Here is a 22,998-nt window from a genome sequence, read left to right as displayed (position 1 = left end):
TAAATAGGAAATATATGTATTTACTAGTACAGAACTGCTTCATTTATAGATAAATTATGATGGCTCAAACTTCTGTTCACATTCCCCAGCTCCCTGTGATACTGGGGAAATAGCATCCATTTCCTCATAAGCCAACTGTTCAAACAAAGAGGTCAGAAACCAACCTGATGGAGGCAGTTCTTTTTCTCTACCATGGGTGCTCAGGGACTGAACTCAGGCTGTCTAGTTTTACTTAAGGTGCCTTTCCTTGGGAAGCAATTTTGCTGGCCCATCGCAACCTTCTTTGTACTTCTTCTTACATCATGCTAAGGACTGAACACAGAGCTCCATGAATGACAGGCAAGCTATATATTACTTATTTTGAGACAGGATCTTATTATGTTGCCAGGTTTGCCTAAACTCACTCTGTAAATAAGACAGGCCTTGGACTTCTAATCCTTTTGTGTTGTTAATGGTCTTTATGTAAACTTAAGTTCCTCAAGGCTGAGTCTCTCACCATTGTAGATGGTGTGAAGACCGTAACCTGACTACCTTAGACTGTCCATTTGAAAGTCACTCACTGTTCATACCTGTGTCTGAACGTGCCTGTGACTATCCAAATCTGTCAAATGTGTTCTCTGTGTGTGGGGAGCTGTGCATCAGTGTCTTCCCAGGTGTTCTCCACCTTATTTTTTTTTTATTTTTTTTTATTTATTATATATAAGTACACTGTAGCTGTCCACAGACACACCAGAAGAGGGCATCAGATCTCTTTACAGATGGTTGTGAGCCACCATGTGGTTGCTGGGACTTGACTCATGACCTCTGGAAGAGCAGTCAGGTTCTCTAACCGCTGAGCAATCTCTCCAGTACTCTACCTTATTTTCTGAGACATGGTCTCTGAATGAACCTGCAGCTCAATGACAGCATAATATGACTGGCAAGCAAGTCACAGTGTCTATCTCCCCAGAGCTGGAGTTATAGGTGTTTGCTGACTTCCAAACCCTTTACAAGGGTGTTGGGGACCAAATTCACTACAGCCCTAAAATGTATGCTTAGCAGGGCACCAGCCCTTACAAATCTGAAAGCTAAACATGTGATCAGACATCCCAGATCTATACAGAGTTCCCCTTGTTCTGCTGTAGCCTGCTTACTTGCAGTGATCACCAATGTGATAAATGCACTGATTTATGTTTTTTTTGTTCTGTATCAAATAAAATATTATGTGATCACCTCCAGTTGTTATAACCTGAGTCTGTGCTCCCAGGCTACTAGCACTTAAGTTTTTCTCACAAGAATTAACTATCTCTTATTTCCTGAGGTGAGTGCTGTATGTTGTGTCAATAGCAACTACTAGCAATTTTAACTTCCTAATGAATATATTACAAGTATAATCTATCCCAGCACTCATTTATATCTAAGATGGGAGGCAGATGTTTCTGATAATTTAGTAAAAGAAGTCATATAGCATCTTTTACCAAATCCACTGTCAAATCTATAAATCACGGTGCATCCTAGGACGGACGACTGGCAATTCCTTAGCAAGAATTAAAATTATGGAAGTCGTTGGGATGTGTTTCCTTCACTGAGGTACTCAATTAAATTCTATCACTTAACAGGAATTGTTACATTTAGGGGTAGGGGATTTAGCTCAGTGGTTAGAGCGCTTGCCTAGGAAGCGCAAGGCCCTGATTTCGATCCCCACCTCCGAAAAAAGGAGCAAAAAAAAAAAAAAAAAAAAGAATGGCTACATTGATCAATACTATTCTAGCACGGACCCTATGTCATACTGTGAATGTTCAGGGACACCAATATCATGGTACTAACAGTGCCCTCATCTGACATGGCGTCAGATACATGTTAGACCAACAGTTTCGCACTTCAGAATATATCTCCCAGTAGAGCCACACAGAAAAGGTTACTGAGAACAATTTACGTGAGTATTTAAAAAGCACGTTACTAATCTGCATGAGTCACAGCTCTTTGCACTGTGTAAGGTGTGGGCTGATGCCCTTTTCTCAACAGACAAAGAAGGAATGTGTTTTAGTGCAAGGATGGGAAATCACTGATTAACAGTTCTTGGGAAAATGTTAAAAATTCAAAAAGGTGTGTCTGTATGTGGTTCTGAACTTAAAAGCTTTTTTTTCCTACTTCCAACAGAAGAGCAGTAGCAAGTCATAGCAGAATGCCATGGAGATGAGAAAGCGGAGCGATGAGAGAACTCAATTTGCAGTTAAGTGGGCTGTAGACAATCCTTACAAGTTCATCAAAGAAAATGATTAAAAATATACTTGGTTGAGAGAGGGATTCTTGTGCACCTAACCATTTCTTAACCTCATTAATAAACAAGGAAATTTCAACCTCCCCAGCACCCCCAAGAAAAAACAAGAAAAAAAACTTCAAAAACAAAAAAACACTCTAAACCACTGAATTAAAACCCAAGGCACGAATAAGTTAAAGCCACTGAGCAACAGACAGGATTGAAATAGGATCTCAAGTCTTACCAACTGACTGCAAGTCTTACTGATAAAAACTGCTAATTGTAATGAGATTAAAACTGTATTCAAGGCTAATCTGAGTTGACCAGGTTCTGGAGCCTCAGCAGAACCAGCAGCAGGGATGGCAGAGTCCAGGGCAACAGATTGCAGTAGTAAGGGCTTAGATGGGAGACCTCAGCCTAACTTTGTGAGAGCTGTAAAGGGCTGGAAATGTCCTGGTGAAGAACGTCGTAGAGGATTTGCCAGGCAGCATTTAATGGATGACAAGAGGCTCTTCTTGTGTCACAGTACCAGCACAGGCACTGGATGAAGCAAGCCAAGCAGGAAAGCACTGAACAGTGGCTCGCACTCCGAAAGTATATCTGTGGTAAAATTCTGGTTCTGTGAAGATTTCAAAGAAGAAGGAAAACAATATCACAATTCAAATAAATTAACTGTTTGTACCATTTAGTCACACAGTACAACTACCCATCAGCGTATCCCTAAAACCGTAACCCGTGGGTTCACAGTCACTCTCTTCTATGCAGACACTACTTGGTCAAACTCTTTAGTGGCTGAGAAACCAGGAAAAGGTGAGGTGGGCTACTGGGCAATGGTTTTTGAGATTTCTGAATATCCTAGAACCAACTAAAATAATTTTGTACTTTTTTCAAGTGTAATAAAACTATAGGAAAAGAATCTATGAGTAAAAGGAAGAAAAACATCTGCTTTGTTCAATGACTTTAAACATAGGAAAACGTAGAAATATCACGAGTACTGAGACAGCTTTGTTAAGTGGCAAGTTACTATAAACATACACCCAGAGCACGTGGTCTATGGCCTCCTCATAATCAGGGAAAGCTTATGGCTCATTATTGTTTTTTATTGCTGCTCTCCAGTAGTTTTTGTTCTGGGGACAGGATTTCATTTATGCACCCCAGGATGACCGACCATCCTATGGCTTCACCCTCCTCAGTGCTGGGATTACAGGGGAGTGGTGGCCTGCCACACCCAATTTATCATTATCTTTTTGAGTACATGCTAGATCTCTCTACATTAGATCTTTGTTATTAATGCAAACTTCCTAACTAAATGAACTTGGTGTCACCTAAGCATGGGTAAAGAGCCAGAAGAAGGTCACGACTTCTGAATTGATCAGGATGTTCTTTCTCAAGGCATCCGACCTGATTCTAAGTAATCAGTACTTGGACCACTAGCACCTATAATGGCATCCTGAGCATTTATATGAGGACAAGTTGCTGGCGCTCGAGCCGTTATGATGCAGCGACCAACACATATTAACGTTGAGATATAACTGCAGAATTCTTTAAGTGTAAGTGGTAAATGTATTGGCAAGTGGTTGACTAAAATCCTAACACAACTTAGAAGTCAAATAAATGATTTCAGATAAGGAGATTTTTTTTTTATGTGAATGCTCAAAGTAAAGAATCATGCTTGTATATGCATTACAGCTGCTGTGTTTCCCTCTGACTCTCAACACTGCTATATTCTCAGTACCTGAGGGAGATAAATAAAGACAGACAGCTGGACTTATCTGTTTACCCTCCCCCTCAGCAATGCACACAAAAATCAAACAAAATGTGGTTCTGATGTTAGAGTGTAATGAACAATATTAGATATATAAATTGCATGCATTAATAGAAAACTCGGTAATACTGTCTATGTTTACTAAAAACTCAGCTTGTCAACTATGTTAAAAAAAACCCTCTTTTCCTTTAATTCACATGAAAAGAAAGAAATCTTTCCCTGACTTACTTCTTCCCTGACTTATTTCAACTCTTAAGGTTTAACTTCTCCTGGTTTTTCAGTACTGGGGACTGAACTCAGGAGTCCATTTGAGACAGGCAACCATTCTGCTACTGAGCTACAGAACCCTCCCCTTCCTCGGCACCCCCAAACACTTTTTTGGCTGAAGACACATGGGGGTCAAGGGCAGTTACTAGACACATAAAGGTGACTTGTAGGTTTACTGGGGGGATAGCACAGTGAGCAGAGAGCTTGAGGTGCAAGGGTGAGTATCTGAGTTTGAGTGCAAGGAATCCACATAAAAAGCAATATTTTATAACATGAATCTATAATCCCTGTGCTCCAGCAACTGGATGGCAGGGTGAGATAGGAGAATCTTAGACGCTGATAGGCCAGCTTGTCTGGCAGAGCCGAGGTAAACAAAAGAAACCCTGCCTCAATAAAAGATGAAACAATGCCTGCCATGGTCCTCTGATATTCTACCTGTGCAGGGGGTCACATATACATTTATGGAAAATACAAACACGTCAGGTTTTAAGTTACTTATAGATGAACAAATAAAAATAAATTTATAGTACTCCTGTAAATTTAAGGTACTAAGTTCATTGAATAGATGAGGAAACTGCTGTAGAAATGAAGTTTTGTCCATATGACCAAAACAACAACCCACCAATGGTGGAGCTGGACCTGACAGTCAGGCAGAGTAATGCTCTTTCCATGGCAGCTTGGTAATTTGGTTGGTCATGTGTACTGTAGACGTTTCATGTATCCTAGACATGTAAACTATAATTACCCTATATTCACAGAAACAGGTTACAAAATTATCATAACTCTCAGCAATATTAAATTGTATGAGTTGGGTGCATAATACTTTTTATCAACTAGTAGGAAGGAGAACCTTGAAGTTTTGGTTGTAATGGTTGACCTGTCCTACTAGCTACAGAACTCTAATAATACAAAGAAAATATACAGTCAATAGGTAAGTTCATGTAAAAGCCCTTGCAACTAGGCTTATAACTTTATGATATAAAATGACAATTCTTAATAAAAAGCATCCAAGAAATAATAAAGTTCTGTAGATCATTTAATTTCAACTGGTTTTCTCTTCAATCCATTCTGACCTCACCAAATGTTACTAAACTCCTCTTATGCTGCATGCAGTATTTTAGCGCTTAGAGAAAACAGTCCAGGCATAAAGGTGTTTGTGACGAAGTCCAACTATTTCTTACATATTAGTGGGAAGTAGAGGCAGGAGTATGTGGTGCACTGTCATATCACAAGCATCTGAAAAAAACTAATATGGGCTAAAGGGATAGAAAAAATAGAGAGAACATTTTAGTGTAGTGTGACCTCAGAGTGCCTCACTAAAAACACAGCATTAAACAGAAATCTAAATGAAGGAAAGAAAAGGCAAAGAGACACTCTGGGAAAGAGCTCCCTAAGCAACAGATGTGTTCAAAGACAAATGAATTCAACTGAATGAACATGGGGATTAAGAAAAGATTGGAAGTAACCAACAACTAAGGTGCAACATCCTTAAACATACTGTTTACTATGGAGGGGGAGAGGATGAAGAAAGGGGAACAGAAGAAAAACCACCTTGCACAGACTTGTGGTTAGAAAAAGCTTACGGTAGATGCACACTGCCATACGGTAAATAAGAAACAAATCTGGAAACAAAGGTAGTAATAATGGCAGGAGTGAAGAGTGATAAAATTCAAAGAATATGAAGACACAGTAAAAAGATTTCTTGTATGTGTAAATGATAAAATATGAAGGATGTTTTTTGGAAACCAAGTGTTGGCCAAAGGTAAAGATGTCATGTGTGCTGTCCCCAGCGAGTTGTGTTACTAATAGTAACAGTGAACAACTGACTCTAACACTGTTTCAAAAGGGATGTGACTTCCTACAGACCTGAAGGGTTCAAGTTATCAAGAACTAAAATCTTTACAAACATGAGCCAAAAGGAATAAAGCCATTAGCTCTCAAGAAAACAACTGTGCCCTTCCCCAAACCAGGCTTTTGGAATAAAGAAAATATTGATATAAACACTCTGACTTCCAGGAACCATAACAAGCTCCTGATTCCCATATGAGGAAGGCTCAATGAAGGGTATTTCTTCAGTAAACCCACTCAACTCCTACCCAGGAATCACTGAGCTTTCCCATTGTCGACATATTTTTTCCTCTTTTTATACCAAGACAGAAGGCCAGCTTGCTTCTCCCCATATCTGATCTCTTCATCCTCTTTGTTCTCTTTCTCAAATGGCTGTTTACTCTGAATTGGACGCAAATTAGTAAGCCCTAGAGGTACTGAAAGAATATCGTTGAGGCAGTTGCAGACACAACAAGACTTTTGACATCACAGAAGAAGCTAGGGCTCTCCAGGATACAAGAGATTTTTCAGGCAGGGCCTAATGATAATGTCACTGAGAACTGTAATTGCCTACCTGGGAAACAGCTTTCCTTACATTGACCAGATTCGAGGGTGCCCTTTACAGGTGTGTCTTCTGTGACCCTGTGGAAATCTTTACATACTACAACTCTCTAAAGGTAGAGACTTCTCTTTTCTTCATTAGTGGTTACATGCTCTGAATGGAGAAAGTTAGTCAGGGGCTTGGCATAGGTAGAAAAGATCTAGGAACATGGAGAGGAGGAGATTGTTCTGGATAATAATTCTTTCCAAGGTACATTCCTGTGAAATACAGTTCAATTTGCTAGGTTTTCTGTTTCCCAAAGGTCAGTATTTTCTGTGCAGACCTTTAATTGAATGAAAATTGGACTATATTTACTTATTGTAATTCCTTGGTATAGGACTTTATATATATTCCTGAATGTGAACTTAAAAATTCTGATTTTCAATTCATTATTTTGCAATGATTTTGGCAATAAAGGGGGCCACCTTTAGAGTGAATATAACAGTGTAAATAATGTGTACTCTCTTCAAATGATAAACTCCCAAATCCTTATTTTTCCCTAAAATTACCAACATCAGTAAAGCAGAGGACAACATAGACTATAGAATGCAGTACTGTAGTCCCATTTGATATCAGTTTCTAATATCTACCTTCCTGTGTTCTCACAGCCAGACTTGACGGTATTGGATGTTTTACCATGATCTTTCTTCAGGCCAAACATAAGATTCAAGAGGATGGGCGGTAAGAGGAATGGCATGAGGTCTAGTGAAAATTCAACTTCAATAGTTTCATAAGAACAGGAGAGAGTCTATTTGGCATTGTCATTTGTGTATTCTACATTCTTGACCTTGTTTCCCAGGATCCATGTTAAAATCCACCTAACATCATACCTGTTGGAGCCACAAAAAGTGTGAAGTGTGTGTGTGTGTGTGTGTGTGTGTGTGTGTGTGTGTGTGTATAATCAGACACCAAAAATAGATAAGATTGAAGAAGCTAAGAATTGCACACTGCCAGCAACAAGATATAGAATTTTCCTGAGAGACACAGCTAGATCATGTCAAATACAGAAGTGAATCCTAGTGGCAAACCAGTGAACTGTAAACTTACCTCATGTTGGTGGATTTTGTGAAAGGATAACAAAAGATGAAGGTGCTTACAACTAAATAAGAACAACTGTGCTAACAAACCAGAGCTTTCTGGTACTAAACAAATATTCGAAGACTGTACATGGATAGACCAATGACTCCAACTGCATATGTAGCAGAGAATGGCCTTGTTCGGCACCAAAATAAGGAGAAGCCGTTTTACCAAACTAGGTTTGACTCCCCGTTCAAGGGAATGTCAAGGTGCAGTAAGGGAGGTTATACAAGAAGGGTAGGGGGACAGGTTAAGAGTCTTACAGACAGGAAACTGGGAAAGAAAAAAAAAACATTTGAAATGTAAATGTAGAAACATTCAGTTAAAAAAAGCAATAAAATTTAGTAAAAAATAAAGAAAAATGAAAGAAATAAAAGAAAGGAAAACTGCAAGTTAATGTCACCAATTGTCTCAGAAATCTAAAGGGTCACCTTCAGGGAATGGGAGTCAGAGTAATACTAGTGGAAAGACTGAGATCATGAAGTCTCAACTAGAAGCACGATATCAGTGTCAGACTCAATCTGCTCTATAGGAATGCAAAGCATGGGGGAATTTCCTCTGAGCAGAGGACACAATATTTGTCTTTAGCTCCTTCCTTAGGACTATTTTCTTCTGGGCAAAAAAAGTAAAGGCGTGAGCTCTCAGGAAAACAACTGTACACTTCCCAACACCTGGCTTTTGGAATAATAAATAAATGATATAAACGCTCTGACTTCCTGGTATCATAACAACAGGGAAGTCCAGATTCTTCTCAGAGGCTCCCAGCTCCTGTTTCTGATACGTGAAGGATAAGATCAAGGCTTCTCTTCAGCAAATCCACTCAGCCCCTACCCAGGACTCTCTGAATGTTCCCACGGATGGCATATTTCTTCATTTTTTGATTTACGAAAACAGAAGGCCAGCTGCCTTCTCCCCTTCTCGGATCTCTTCATCCTTTTTTTCTCCCTCCCAAATGACTGTTTACATTGAATGAGAGGCTAATTAATAAACCTAGAGTTACAGAAGGAATAACCCTTAGGCCAGGCTGTGATGACAACACTTGTGACATTACAGAAGAATCTAGTGCACTCCAGGGTACAAGAGATTTTTCAGGGAGGGCCAAATGGTGATGTCACTATGAACTGCCATTGCCTACCTGCTGAACTTCTTTCTTTAATGGCCAGATTTGAGGGTGCCCCTTCAAGGAGTGTCTCCTGTGAAACAGTGGAAACCTTTATGTATTCATCTCTCTAAAATAGAGACTTCTTTTAGCATCATTAGTGGTTACATGCTTTGAATGGAGAAACTTATTCAGAGGCTTGTCATGGGTAGAAAAGATCTAGGATCATGGAAGGGAGGAGATTCTTCTGGATAATAATTCTAATCCAAAGTCCATTCTTGTTACATTCAGTTCAATTTCCTAGGTTTTCTCTATTTCCCAAAAGAAAGGATTTTCCCTACAGCCCTATTATTGAGTGGATATTGTATTTCATTTTCTTACTATAAATTCCTTGATAGGGCACATAGGGAATATATATATTCCTGAATGTGTACTCAAAAATTCTGTTTTCGAATTCAATATTCTTGTAATGATTTTGACAAGAATGAAGGCCAAGGCAAAGAGTGAATATAACAGTGTAAATACTCTGTAATTACTGCAAATTATAAACTACCAAATCCTTTTTTTTTAATCCAAAAATTACCAGAGATCTGTAAAGCAAAGTAAAATATGGACTATAGAATGTGGTTCTGTAGTCCCATTAGATAACAATTCTCTAATATCTACCTTCCTGTGTTTCCAGGCACAGAATTGAGGGATTTGCATGTTTATCATGATTCTTTCTTCAGGACAAACATAAGGTTCAGGAGGATGGGCAGTGAGAGGAATAGCTTGATGTCCTGTGAAACCTCAACTTCAAAAGGTTAATAAGAACAATGGGGAGTCTATTTGGCATTATCATTTGTGGACTCCTCATTTTTGCCCTACTTGCAAAGAATCCATGTTAAAATTCCACCTACCCTCATAGCAGTAGGCGCCAAAAAAAAAAAAAATATATATATATATATATATATATATATATATATATATATATATATATATATATATATATATTCTCTCTATATATATAGAGAGAGAGAGAGATAAAGATAGGATAGATACAAAAATATATAAATATAGATACAGATATAAATAGATATAGATAGATATAGATGATATAGATATAGAAATATATAGTTATAGATAGATATAGATATAGATATAGATACAGATACATATACAGAGATAGATAGATACATAGATAAGTAGATAGATAGATAGATAGATAGATAGATAGATAGATAGATAGATAGATTGAAGGACAGATGGATATATCAGCCACCAAAATTAGATAATATTGATGAACCTAATAAGGGCAGGCTGCTAGGAACCAATATAGGTCTTTCCTGACATACACAGCTATAGCATGCCAAATACAGAAGTGAATGTTTGTGGCAGAGCAGTGTTTTCGGCAACAAACAGGCCCAGCTATAGAGTGAATATATCAGTGAAAATACTCCGTACCTACTTCAGATGGTAAACAAATCTTTATTTTATCCAAAAATTATGAGACATCAGTAAAGCAAAGTACAACATGGACAAGAGAATGAGGTTCTGTAATACCTTTAGATGTCAGTTCTCTAATATATACCTTCCTGTGTTCCCAGTGTCAGGCTTCAGGTTTTTGGATGTTTTACGATGGTTCTTTCTTCAGATAAAATATAAAATTCAGGAGGTTGTGCAGGGAGAGCAATGACTTGAGGTCCAGGGAAACCTCAACATCACTAGTTTCATAAGAACAGGAGGAAGTCTATTTGGTATTTTCATTTGTAGATTCTAAATAATTGAGGTAGTTCCAAAGAATCCATGTTAAAATTCCACCTAATCTCAAGGCTGTATGAGTCACTATATATATATATATATATATATATATATATATATATATATATATATATATATATATATATATGCCACCAAACTAGATAAGACTGTTGACGCTAAGAAGTGCATGCCTCCAGGAACAGGATATAGAACTTTCCTGAGAGACACAGCTAGAGCAGGTCCAATACAGAAATGAAAGATAGTGGCAAGCCAGTGAACTGAGAACGGACCTCTTGCTGGTAGACGTTGAGAAATGATTACAAGAGCTGAAGGGGTATTAAACACCACAAGAACAACAATGCCAAGTAACAAGAGATTTCAGGTACTAAACCAATATTCAAACAATGTATATGGACAGACCTAAGGCTCCAACTGAATATGTAGCAGAGGATGGCCTTTTTGAGCACCAATGGAAGGAGAAGCCCTTTGGTTTCCTCACTAGGTTTAGCTCCCAGTTTATGGGAATGTCAAGGGGCGGTAAGGGTGGTTTTATAGGAATTGGATGGGGACTGCTTAGAGATCTTATGGACAGGAAACTGGAAAAGATAATATAGAAGTATCCAATTAAAGAAGCAAAAACATGTTCACAATAAATGAAATTATAGAAAAGAAAACTGCCTGCTAATCACCGCTAATAACTAAGAAATATAAAGAGTCACTGTCAATGAATGGTAGACAGAGTAATACTAGTTGAAAGACAGAGATGATGAATTCTCAACTAGAAGCATTTTCTCTCCCATATATCAGTGTCAGACACAACATGTACACTGTAGGAATCCACAGCATGGAGGAGTTTACACTGAGCTGAAGATACAATAATGACCTTTCCCTTCTTCCTTAGGATGTTTTTCTACTGGGCAAAAAGAATAAAATTAATGAGCTCTCAGGAAAACAGAGCCCTTCCCAACATTTGGCTTTTGGGATAAAGAAATTAGTGATATAAACTTTCAGATTCCCAGAACCATAACAAGCAGGGAAGACCAGATAATTCTGAGAGAATCCCAGCTCCAGATTTGCATATGTGGAAGACTAAGATCCAGGCTGTCTCTTCAGCTAACCCACACAGCCCCTACCCAGGACTCATGTATATTTCCCATGGCCCAAGTATTTCTTCCTTTTTTATATACCAAGACAGAAGGCCAGCTTCCTTATCCCCATCTCTGACCTCTTCATCCTGTTTGGTCACCTTCCCAAAGGCTGTTTACTCTGAACTATAGGCCAATTAGTAAACCCTAGAGGTACTGAAGGAATATCAGAGATGCAGATGCATACACAACAGCACTTGTGACATCACAGAAGAAACCATGGCTTTCCAGGATACAAGATATTTTTTCAGGGAGGGACAGATGATAATGTCACTGAGAACTGCAATGACTTACCTGCTAAAAAGCTATCTTTACATTGACCAGATTTGGCGGTGCTCTTTCAAGGATAGTCTCCTGTAACGCTGTGGAAACCTTTCCTTACTACATCACTCTAAAATTAGAGAGTTCTTTGTGCTTCATTAGTGGTTGCCTGCAATGAATGGAGAAAGTTAGTCAGGGGCTTGCAATTGGTAGAAAAGATCTAGGAACATGGAGTGGAGGAGATTCGTCTGCATAATAAATATATTTCCAGGTCCATTCCTGTGACATAAAGTTCAATTTCTTAGGTTTTCTCTGTGTCCCAATGGCCAGTATTTTCCATACAGAAATTTAATTAAGTGAATATTCTATTACATTTACTCTTTTTCTTCTTATTGGAGCTGGGGACTGAAAGCAGGGCCTTGAGCTTGCTAGGCAAGCGCTCTAACACTGACCTAAATCCCCAACAATTTATTTCACTTTCTTATTGTACATTCCTTGATAGGGGACTTTATGTATATTCCTGAGTGTATACTCAAAAATTCTGTTAATGAATTAAATTTTTTGCAATGATTTCGGAAGCAAAGGGGACCCACATATAGAGTGAATATAACAGTGTATATATTGTGTACCTACTTCAAATGATAAACTCAAAAATCCTTATTTTATCCAAAAATTACCAGATATCAGTATAGCAAAGGACAACATGGAGTACAGAATGCGGTTCTCAAGTCTGATTAAGTTTCAGTTCTGGAATATCTAACTTTTTGTTTTCCCAGTGCTAGACTTGCAGGTTTGGATGTTTGGATTCTTTCTTCAAGGAAAACAAAATTCCGGAGGAAGGGCAAGGAGAGGAATGGCTTTAGGTCTAGGGAAACCTCAACCTCAATAGATTCATAAGAACAGGAGGAAGTCTATTTGGCATTTGTGAATTCTACATTCTTGACCTATTTGTTCAAATCCATATCTAACATCATTGCTGAAGGAGCCATATATATATATATATATATATATATATATATATATATATATATATAGAGAGAGAGAGAGAGAGAGAGAGAGAGATAGAGATAGAGATAGAGATAGAGATAGAGATATAGATAGATAGATAGATATAGACATAGACATAGACATAGACATAGACATAGATAGATAGATAGATATAGATATAGATAGATAGATAGATATAGATACAGATAGATATAGATGGATAGATACAGATACAGATACAGATACAGGTACAGATACAGATACAGATACAGATACAGATACAGATACAGATACAGATACAGATACAGATACAGATACAGATAGATAAACATATCTGCCACCAAAACTAGAAAGATTGTTGAAGCTAAGAAGTGCATGCTGCCAGGAACCAGATATATAGATATACTATATATAGATATAGTGTATATAGATACAGTGTACATATATATATATATATATATATATATATATATATATATATATATATATATGGAATTCTCCTGGCTTTATTATTGGTTACATGCTCTGAATGGAGAGTCATAGTAAGGGGCTTGGCATAGGTGGACAAGATTTAGGAATCTGGAGTGGAGGAGATTCTTCTGGATAATAATTTTTCCCAGGTCCATTCCTATGGCCTACAGTTCAATTTTCTCAGATATCTCTGTTTTCCAAATACTAGGATTTTTCTTATACTCCTTTAGTTGAATGAATATTATATTATGTTTTCTTATTGTACATTCAATGATAGGGGACTTTATAATATTCCTGAAAGTGTACTCAAAAATTCTGTTTTCCAATCCATTTTCTGCAATGATTTTGGCAACAAAGTGGGCCCAACTATAGAGTAAGTATACCAGTGTAATACTGTGTACGTACTTCAAAGACACACTCCCATATAATTATTGTATCCAAATATTACCAGACATCAATAAAGGAAAGTACCACATGGACTATAGGATTTGGTTCTCTAGTCTCATTTGATATCAGATCTGCAATATCTACCTTCCTGTGTTTCATTGCCATACTTGAGGGTTTTGGATATTTTTCCATGATTTGTTATTAAGGCCAAACATAAGATATAGGAGGCTGGGTAGGGAGAGGAATGACTTGAGGACCAGTGAAGCCTCAATTTCAGTAGATTCAAAAGAACAGTATGGAGTCTATTTGGCGTTGCCTTTTGTGGATTCTAGAGTCTCGACCTAGATGCGCAGAATCCATGTTAAAATTCCAGCTAAACTGAAAGCTATAGGAGCCAGCAAAAGTAATTATGTATACATCAGCCACCAAAACTAGACAAAATTGATGAAGATAGGAAGTGCATTCTGCGAAGAATCATATATAGATATTTCCTGAGACACACAGCTAGATTATGCCAAATACAGAAGTGAATGCTAGTGACAAACCAGTGAACTGAAAATGGACTTCTTGTTGGTAGATTTTGAGGAAAGATACAAGAGCTGAAGGGGCTTTAACACCATAAGAACAACAATGCCAATGAACCACAGCTTTCTGAAACTAGACCAATATTCAAAGAATGTACATGGACAGAGCTATGTATACAACTGCATATGTGGATGAGGATGAACTTGGTGAGCATCAATGGAAGGAGAAGTCCTTGGTCCTCCCTAGGTTTGACTCCAAGTTCAAGGTAATGTCAAGGGGTAGTAAAGAGGGTTATAGAAGAAGGGGAGGGGGGCTAGTTAGGGATGTTATGGGCAGGTAACTGAGAAAGGAAATAACATTTTAAATTTAAATATAGAAACATCCAGTTTAGAAAAGAAATAAAATTTGCTAAACAATGAACGATATAAAAGAAAACTGCCAAATAATCATACCTATTGACTTGGATATCTAAAATGATAGTCAGAGTAATACTAGAGGAAAGACTGAGATGATGAGGTCTGAACTAGAGCACTGTGATCTCCCAGATAGAAGTGTCATACAGAAACTGCAATATAGGAATCCAAAACATAGAAGAGTTTACTCTGAGATGAGGACACAATACTTGTCCATTCCATCTTTCTTAGTAACATTCTCTTTCTGACAAAAAGTATAAAGTCCATGACCTGTCAAGGATACAACTGTGCCCTTCACAACACTTGAATTTTGGAATAAAGAAATGAATGATATAAATTCTCAGACTTCCAGGAAGCATAAGAACAGGGAAGTCCTGATGCTTTTGAGAGGCTCCCAGCTACTGATTCCCTTATGTGGAAGGCACAGATAAAGCCTATATCTTCAGAGATACCACTAAACACCTAACAAGGACACACTAAGCTTTCCCAAGGACCACATATTTCTTCCTTGTTTTTATACCAAGACAGAAGGCCAGCTTCCTTCTCCCCATTTCATATCTCTTCAACCTCTTTGTTCTCACTCCCAAATTCTACAGAATTAGAGGCCAATTAGTAAACTCTACAGGTAGTGAAGGAAAATCTGAGAGGCATTTGCTTTCATGACAACAGAAGGAGCTATGGTTCACCAGGTTATAAGAGAGTTTTCAGGGAGATCCTAATGATAATGTCACTGAGAACTGCCATGGTCTACCTGCTGAACAGTTTTCCTTCATTGACCAGATTCGAGTGTGCCCTTACCAGGTATGTCTCCTGTAACACAGTGGAAACCTGTACTTACTACATCACTCTAAAGTAGAGTCTTCTCTCTGCTTCACTAGTGGTTACATGCTCTGAATGCAGAAAGTTAGACAGGGGTTTGGCATGTGTAGAAAAGATTTAGGAACATGGAGTGTAGGAGATTCTTCTAGATAATATTTTTATTCCCAGGTTGATTCCTGAGACATACAGTTCAATTTTCTGGGTTTTCACTCTTTCCCAAAGGCCAGTATTTTCTCTACAGACCTTTAATTGAATGAATATTGTATTTCAATTTCTTACTGTAAATTCCTTGATAGGGGACTTTGTAAATGTTCCTCAATGTGTAATCAAAAAATCTGTTTTCCAATTAAATTTTCTGAAATGATTTAGGTCACAAAGGTGGCCCAGGTATAGAGTGAGTATAACAGTGTAAATTCTGTGACCTATTTCAAATGATGAATGATGAATTCCCAAATCCTTATTTTATCAAAAAATTACCAGACATCAGGAAAGCAAAGGACAACATGGACTATTGAATTTGCTTCTCTATTCCCATTTGATGTCAGTACTACCCGATCTATCTTCCAGTGTTCACATGGCCAGACTTGAGTGTTTAGGATGTTTTACCATGATTCTTTCTTAAGAGCAAACGTAATCTACCAGATGATGGGCAGGGGAGAAAAATGGCTTGAGGACCAGTTAAATGTATATTTCAATAAGTTCATAAAAAGAGGAGGGAGTCTATTTGCATTGTCATTTGTGACTTCTACATTCTTGACATTGTTGGGGAGAATCCATGTTAACTTTCCACTTAACAACATAAGTGTAGAAGCCACCAAATTATATTTAAACATCAGCAACCAAAACTAGATAAGATTGATAAAGGTAAGAAGTGCATTCTTCCAGGAACTGGATATAGATATTTACTGAGAGACACAAATACAGCATGTCAAATAAAGAAGTGAATGCTAATAGCAAACCATTGAACTGAAAACGGAACTCTTGTAGGTAAATATTGAAAAAGGATTAGAAGAGCTGAAGGTGCTTTCAACCCCATAAGAACAACAATGATAATGAACAAGAGTCTTCACATACCAGACCAATAAACAAAGAATTTACATGGACTGTCCTATGGCTCCAAATGCATATGTGGGAGAGGATGAGCTTTTTGGACAAAAATGGAGATGATGCCCTTAGTCAGCCCTAGTCTGTCTCCCAGTTTAAGGGAAGGTCAAGCAGCAGAAAGGCTGTTTAGAGAAGAAAGAAATGGAACGGTTAGGGATCTTATGGGCAGGAAGCTGGGAAAAGAAATAATATTTTACATGTAAATATAGAGATCCAATTTTAAAAAATCAATATATTTTGCTAAAAAATAAAAAAATGATATAAAAGAAAAGAAAGTGACAAGTAATCACACATATTGACTCAGAAATCTGAAGTGGTAGTCAGAGTAATACTAGTAGAAAGTCTGAGATGATGAAGTCTCAACTAGAAGCACTTCTTTCTTCCAAATATCAGTGTCAGCACATACTGCACTATAGGTATCCAAAGCATGCAGTTTACTCGGACCTAAGCACACAATGCTTCTTTTTCCATTCTTCCTTAGGATCTTTTCTTCTTGACAAAGGGTAAAGGTCATGATTTTTCAGGAAAACAAATATGCCCTTCACATCACTTGACTTTTGGAATAAAGGAATGAATGATATTAACACACTGTCTTCCAGGAACCATAAGAACAGGAAAGTCCAGAGTGTAGGAAGTTCTTCTAGACAATATTTTTATTCACAGGTCATTCCTGTATACTCTATCCAGTTTCCAGTGTTTGCATGACCAGACTTGAGGGTAGGATGATTTACCATGTTTCTTTCTTAAGGCCAAACGTAAGATAATGGACGAGGGGCAGGGAGAAATACGTCTTCAGGACCAGTTAAATGTCTACTTCAATAGGTTCATAATAACAGAAGAGAGTCTATTTGAAATTGTCATTTGTGAATTCTACATTCTTGACATAGTTGGGCAGAATCCATGTTAACTTTCCACTTAACCACTTAGGTGTAGGATTCACCATATATATATATATATATATATATATATATATATATATATATATATATATATATATATATATGTATACATCAGCCAACAAAGCTAGATAAAATTGATGAAGGTACGAAATGCATTCTGCCAGGAACTGGATATAAATATTTAGGGGGAGACACAGATATATCATGTCAAATACAAAAGTGAATGCTGGTAGCAAACCAGTGACCTGAAAATGTACCTCTTGTTGTTAAATTTTGAAAAAGGATTAGAAGAGCTTAGTGTGCTTTCAACCCCATAAGAACAACTATGACAGTGAATCAAAGCTTTTGCTTACTAGACCAACATACAAAAAAAGGACATGGACTGATCTATGGCTCCAAATGCATATGTTGCTGAGGATGGCCTTTTTGGGCAACATTGGAAAAAGAGACACGTTTCTTCCATATTTTATCTCCCAGTTGGAAGGAATGTCATGAGGCAAAAAGGATGGATAGAGAAGAAAGGAAATGGAATGTGTTCAGGAACTTATGGTCAGGAAATTGGGAAAGGAAAATGTATTTTCAATATATATATATATATATATATATATATAGAAACATCTAGTTAAAAAGGAATTAATTTTGCTAAAATATAAAAAATGCAGATATAGAGGAAAATAAAGCTGCAAAGTCATCACAATTATTGACTCGGAAAGCTGAAGTCGTAGTCATAGTAATAGTAGTGGAAAGACTGAGATGATGAAGTCTCAACGAGAAGCATGTCTCTCTCCCAAATATCAGTGTCAGACACAAAATGCACTCTAGGTTTCCAAAGCACGGTGGAGATTACCTTGAGTTAGGGACACAATACTTGTTTTATCCTTCTTCCTTAGAACCTTTTCTTCTTGACAAAAAGAGTAAAGGTCATGAGCTCTCAGGAAAACAACTGTGCCTTTCACAACATTTGGCTTTTGGAATAAAGAGATGAAGGATATAATCCCTCAGGAACTATAAGAACAGGGAAGTACAGATGCTTCTGAGATTCCCCCAGCTCCTGATTCCCTTATATAGAAGACTCAGATCAAGGCTATCTCTTCAGCGATACCACTCACCACATACCAAGGACTCAATGAGCTTTCCAAAGGACCACATATTTCTTCATTATTTTTTATACCAAGACAGAAAGCCAGCTTCCTTCTCCCCATTTATAATCTCTTCAATCTGTTTGTTATCACACCCCAATTTGCTATGAATTAGAGGATATTAGTAAACCCTAGAGGTACTGCAGGAATATCTGAGAGGCAGTTGCTGTCACTGCAATAGTTGTGATATCACAGAAGAAGCTATGACTCACCAGGTTACAAGAGAGTTTTCAGGGTGGTCCTAATGATGATGTCACTGAGAACTGTCGTGGCCTACCTGCTGAACACCTTTCATTATATTGACCATATACAAGTTTTCAGTTTCCAGGTATGTCTCCTGTGACACAGTGGAAACCTATACTCTAACCCATCACTCTAAAAGTAGAGACTTCTCTCTGCTTCACTGGTGGTTACATTTTCTGAATGGAGAAAGTTTGACAGGGAATTGGCATGGGTAGAAAAGATTTAGGAACATGGTGTGCAGGAGATAATTCTAGATAATAGTTTTATTCCCAGGTTCATTACTGTGACATACAGTTCAATTTTCTGAGATTTCTCTGTTTCCCAAAGGCCAGTATTTTCTCTACAGACCTGTAGTTGAATGAATATTGTATTTCAATTTCTTATTGTAAATTCCTTGATAGGGGATTTTGTAAATATTCCTCAATGTGTACTCAATAATTCTGTTTTCCAATTCCAATTTCTGCAATGATTTTGGTCACAACATGGGCCCAGCTATAGAGTGAGTATAACAGTGTAAATACTGTATACCTGCTTAAAATGATAAACTGCCAAATCCTTATTTTAACAAAAAATTACTAGACATCAGGAAAGCAAAGGACAACATGGACTATTGAATTCGGTTATCAAGTCCCATTTGATGTCAGTACTACACTATCTAGCTTCAAGTGTTCCCATGGCCAGAATTTATGGTTTAGGATGTTTTGCCATGATTCTTTGTTCAGGCCAATCCTAAGATACTGGATGAAGTGCAGGAGGAAATATGTCTTGAGGACCAGATAAATGTCTACTTCAATAGGTTCATAAAAACAGGAGGGACTCTATTTGAATTGCCATTTCTTAATTTTACATTCTTGACATAGTTGGGCAGAATCCATGTGAACATTCCCCTTGACAAAATAGGTGTATGAGCCACCAAAACTATATTTGTATCCATCAGCCAAGAAACTAGGTAAGATTGATGAAAGAAGTGCATTCTGCAAGGACCTGGATTTAGATACTTCCTGAAAGAAACAGATACAGCATGTGAAATACAGAAGTGAATGCAAGTAGCAAACCAATGAACTGAAAACAGACCTCTTGTTGGTAAAGTTTGAGACAGTATTAGAAGAGCTGAAGGTGCTTTCAACCCAAGAAGAACAACAATGCCAGTGAACCAGAGCTTTCTCATAAAAGACCGATATACAAGGAAAGTACATGGAATAACCTATGGCTCCAAATGCATATGTGGCAGAAGATTGTCTTTTTAGGCAACATTGGAAAGAGAAGCCCTTGTATTCCCTACTTTGTCTCCCAGTTCAAGTGAATGCATTGTGGGCAGGAAACTGGGAAAGGAAATAATATTTTAAAAGTAAAAATAGAAACATCCTGATAAAAATCAATAAATTTTGCTAAAAAATAAAAAAGAGTGATATAAAAGAAAGAAAGCTGCCTAGTAAATTTCAAGCTGACGCAGAAATCTGAAGTGTTATTCAGAGTAATACTAGTGGAAAGACTGAGATGATGATGTCTCAACTACAAGTACTTCTCTATTCCAGATATCAGTGTCAGACACAAACTGCACTATAGGTATCCAAAGCATGGAGGAGTTTACTCAGAGCTAGGGATACAATACTTATTTTTCCCTTCTTCCTTAGGACCTTTCCTTCTTGACAAAAAGACTAAAGGTCATGATATCTCAGGAAAATAACTATGAACTTCACAACACTTGGCTTTTGGTTTAAAGAAATTAATGATATAAACTCTCTGACTTCAAGGAACCATAAGAACAGAGAAGTCCATATGAGAACGGAGAAGTACAGATGCTTTAGAGAGTCTCCCAGCTCCTCATTCCCTTATGTGGAAGACTCAGATCAAGGCTATGTCTTCAGCAAAACCACTTAACACCTACAAAAGACTCACTGAGCTTTCCAAAGCACCACATCTTTCTTCCTTCTTTTTTATACCAAGCCAGAAGTCCAGCTTCTTCTAACTATTCCTGTTCTCTTCATTCTCTTTGTTATCACTCCCAAATTTGCTCTGAAGTAGAGGCCAATTAGTAAATCCTAAAGGTACTGAAAGAATATCTCAGAGGCAGTTGCAGTCACAACACTTGTGACATCACAGAAGAAGCTAGTGTTCTCCAAGTAACATGAGAGTTTTCAGGGTGGGCCTAATGATGATGTCACTGAAAACTGTCATGGCCTATGTGCTGAACTCTTTCCTTACATTGAAAAGATTCAAGTTTGCACTTTCCAGGTATGTCTCCTGTGACTCCTTTATATGCTCCTTCTCTCTAAACCTAGAGACTTCTCTCTGATTCACTAGTGGTTACATGCTGTGGGGCTTGGCATGGGTGAAAAAGATTTAGGAACATTGAGTGTAGGAGATTCTTCTAGATAATATTTTTATTTCCAGGTACATTCCTGTGACATACAGTTTAATTTTCTAGGTTTTCTCAGTTTCCCAATGGCCAGTATTTTCCCTACCGTCATATAATTGACTGAGTATTGTATTTCAATTACTTATTGAAAATTCCTTGATACGGGACTTTATAAATATTTCTCAGTGTACTCAAAAATTCTGTTTCGAATACCATTTTCTGGAATGATATGGTCACAAATGTTTCCCAGCTACAGAGTAAGTATATTAGTGTAAATTCTGTGTACCTACTTCAAATGGTAATCTCCCAAATTCTTATTTTATCAAAAAATTACCAGACATCAGGAGAGCAAAGGACAACATGGACTATTGAATTCTGTTTCTTGTCCCATTTGATATCAGTACTACACTATCTAGCTTCCAGTGTTCCCATGGCCAGACTTCAGGGATTAGGATGATTTACCATGATTCTTTCTTCAGGTAAAAGTAAGATACTGGATGATGTGCAGGGAAAAGATTGACTTAAGGACCAGTTAAACGTCTACTTCAGGTTTGGGGATTTAGCTCAATGGAGAATGCTTGCCTAGCAAGAACAAGTCCCTGGGTTCGGTCCCCAACTCCGAATAAAAGAGAAAAAATAAAGTCTACTTCAATACGTTCATAAAAACAGCGGGTGTCTCTTTGAAATTGTCATTTTTGAATTCTATATTCTTGACATAGTTGGTCAGAATCCATGTTAACATTCCAATTAACTTCATTGGTGTAAGAGCCACCAAAAGTATATATGTATACATCAGACAAAAAAAAAAGAAAAAAAAAACTAGATAAGATTAATGAAAGTAGGAAGTGCATTCTGCAAGGAACTGGATATAGATATTTACTGAGGGACACAAGAAGTGAATGCTGGTAGCACACCAGTAACCTGAAAACAGACTTCTTGTTAAATTTTGAGAAAGGATTAGAAGAGTTGAAATTGCTTTAAACCCCATAAGAACAATGATGTTAGTGAACCAGAGCTTTTTTTACTAGACCAATATACAGAGAAAGTACATGGACTGACCTGTGACTACAAATCCATATGTTTCAGAGGTTGGCCTTTTTGGTCAACATAGTAAAGAGAAGCCCTTGTCCTCCCTAGTATGTCTCCCAGTTCAAGGGAATGTCATGCAGCACAAAGGCTTATTAGGGAAGAAGAAATGGAACTTGTAGGGAACTGGGAAAGGAAATAATATTTTAAATGTATATATAGAAACATCTAGTTAAAAAGCAATAAATTTTGCTTAAATATAAAAAAAAATGAATGATATAATAGAAAAGAAACCTGCAAAGTGATCACAAATATTGATTTGGAAATCTGAAGTGGTAGAGTAATACTAGTGGAAAGACTGAGTTATTGAAGTCTCAACTAGAAACACTTCTCTCTAGCAAATATCAGTGTCAGACAAACTGCACTATATTTATCCAAAGCATGGAGGAGTTTACCTTGAATTAGGGACACAATACTTGTTTTTCCTTTCTTCTTTAGGACCTTTTCTTCTTGAGAAAAAGAGTAAAAGTCATGACCTCTCAGGAAAAAAACTGTGCCCTTCCCAACACTTGGCTTTTGGAGTTAAGAAATGAGTGATATAAACC

The 22,998-nt window shown here is 37.4% G+C and overlaps 1 long non-coding RNA gene across 1 annotated transcript; it reads right to left on the bottom strand.

Moving 5' to 3' along the window:
- Positions 1–689: 689 nt before the first annotated feature.
- On the bottom strand, positions 690–21,084 carry LOC134484379 (uncharacterized). The gene is made up of 3 exons (XR_015647445.1): positions 20,908–21,084; positions 12,055–12,190; positions 690–2,858 (listed from the first exon to the last, which is right to left on the bottom strand). It is a non-coding gene; the product is annotated as an uncharacterized LOC134484379 (long non-coding RNA).
- Between the last annotated feature and the right edge of the window lie 1,914 nt (positions 21,085–22,998).

Source organism: Rattus norvegicus, chromosome Y, assembly GCF_021556685.1.
Source record: "Rattus norvegicus strain SHRSP/BbbUtx chromosome Y, alternate assembly SHRSP_T2T, whole genome shotgun sequence".
Classification (NCBI taxonomy): domain Eukaryota; kingdom Metazoa; phylum Chordata; class Mammalia; order Rodentia; family Muridae; genus Rattus; species Rattus norvegicus.
The sequence above is the reverse complement of the archived record's forward strand: the minus strand, read 5'-3'. Positions and strand labels throughout refer to the sequence as shown.